Here is a 2513-nt window from a genome sequence, read left to right as displayed (position 1 = left end):
AACTTAAAAGCCAGGTGCCTTGCCTGAAGCACACTGGTCCTTTTTATAAGGGTTTGTCATATCATGATCATGTTCATTCAATAAAATCATAGGACGTTTGCATATTCAAATTTTGTGATCCTTTTTTCTTTCTTTGCTTTATTCATTTTCAAATAGCTATGTGTTCTTACACACACCCATATAATAAATGCAGATTCACATTCACTCTGGATCCTGTTGATAACGATTCTGCTATTGCCAGTCATAACTTTGAAAATCCGATCTACCAAACTGAAGACGAAAGTGAGGAAGATTGTGAAGTACCAGGCTATTAGAACAAGAGGAAAAGACTATACAGCCGCATGAAGAGCCAATTGAAGTTATCAACTTGGGCAGTGACGAAGAAAAGAAAGAAGTCAAGATAGGGGCTGATCTAGAAGACAGTGTCAAGCAAAGACTGATTCAAATGTTACAAGACTACGTTGAGATATTCGCCTGGTCCTATGAAGATATGCCTGGCCTTGACACGAATATTGTGGTTCATCGTCTGCCGATCAAAGAAGGTAGCACTCCAATTAAGCCGAAACTGCGGAGGAGTAGGCCCAATATGTCCAAGAAAATCAAAGACGAGGTTGAGAAGCAATTCAATGCTGGCTTTCTAAAAGTTGTGAGTTATCCTCCATGGATAGCTAACATAGTGCCTGTGCCTAAAAAAGAAGGGAAAGTCAGAATGTGTGTAGACTACAGAGATCTAAATCGGGCAAGCCCCAAAGATGATTTCCCTTTACCTCACATCGATGTACTGGTTGACAATACTGCACAATGCAAGGTATTCTCCTTTATGGATGGATTCTCAGGGTACAATCAAATCAAGATGGCGCCCGAAGACATGGAGAAAACAAACTTCACAACACCCTGGGGAACCTTTTGTTACAAAGTAATGCCCTTTGGTTTAAAGAATGCAGGAGCAACATATCAGGGTGCAATGGTAGCTCTGTTCCATGATATGATTCATCAAGAAATAGAGGTTTATGTCAATGATATGATTTCAAAGTCCAACACCGAAGAAGAACATCTGGGTCATCTGCACAAGCTGTTTGACAGACTCAAGAAGTATAGATTGCGACTGAATCCGAACAAGTGTACCTTTGGAGTAAGATCCGGTAAACTCTTAGGTTTCATCGTCAGCAGCAAAGGTATTGAAGTTGATCCTGCTAAGGTCAAAGCCATTCAAGAAATGCCCATACCCCGTACCGAGAAACAAGTCAGAGGATTCTTGGGACGTCTGAATTACATAGCCAGATTTATTGCCCATATGACTACTACTTGTGTGCCGATCTTCAAACTGTTGAAGAAAGATCAAGTTGAAAGATGGAACGACAAATGCCAATTAGCCTTTGATAAGATCAAAGAATATCTTCAAAAACCACCAATATTGTTACCACCAGTGGAAGGAAGACCTCTGATAATGTACCTAACAGTGTTAGAAGATTCAATGGGGTGTGTACTGGGGCAACATGACGAGTCTGGCCGAAAGGAGCATGCAATCTACTATCTTAGTAAAAAGTTTACCGATTGTGAAACAAGATACTCACTGCTTGAGAAAACTTGTTGTGCCTTAGCATGGGCGGCTCGCCGACTAAGACAGTATATGCTAAACCATATCACTTTCCTGATCTCCAAAATGGATCCTATCAAGTATGTGTTCGAAAAACCTGCTCTCTCTGGAAGAATAGCAAGATGGCAAATGATCTTAATAGAGTATGACATCCAGTACACTTCGCAAAAAGCGATCAAAGGAAGTGTGGTAGCTGATCATCTGGCTCATCAAGCAGTGGATGATTATCAAGCGTTGAACTTTGACTTCCCAGATGAAGACATTATGCTAGTTACTGACTACAAACAACCAGGACCGGAGGAAGGACCCGAGCCAGGATCCCGATGGACTATGGTTTTTGATGGAGCTTCTAATGCACTTGGCAATGGCATCGGAGCTGTGATCATTTCCCCTGCAGGAGGTTATACACCATTCACTGCCAGATTATGTTTCAACTGCACTAACAATATAGCCGAGTATGAAGCATGTATTCTGGGTCTCAAAGTTGCAATTGATCTAAGAATCAAGTTCCTGGAGGTCTACGGAGACTCGGCGCTTGTAATTTATCAAGTCAAAGAGGAATGGGACACAAAGCACCCGAATCTAATTCCATACAAAGAATATGTGCTGAGTTTGATTCCTTATTTTGAAGAAATCACTTTTGAACACATCCCGCGCGAAGAAAATCAACTAGCTGATGCCCTAGCTACCATGTCATCTATGTCCAAAGTCAGATGGGACAATGAGGCGCCAATGGTCACCATTTACAGACAGGATGAACCAGCCTATTGCAATGAGATTGATACCGAAGGAATGGAAGAAAAACCATGGTTCCATGAAGTAAAAAGATATCTCGAAGTCCAAGAATACCCTGAAGGGGCGTCCATTAACAATAGAAAGTTTCTAAGAAGATTTGCTGCCAAATTCTTTCTAAGTA

The sequence above is a fragment of the Vicia villosa genome, unplaced genomic scaffold, assembly GCF_029867415.1.
Source record: "Vicia villosa cultivar HV-30 ecotype Madison, WI unplaced genomic scaffold, Vvil1.0 ctg.000081F_1_1, whole genome shotgun sequence".
Taxonomy (NCBI): domain Eukaryota; kingdom Viridiplantae; phylum Streptophyta; class Magnoliopsida; order Fabales; family Fabaceae; genus Vicia; species Vicia villosa.
This window is presented reverse-complemented; position numbering follows the sequence as displayed.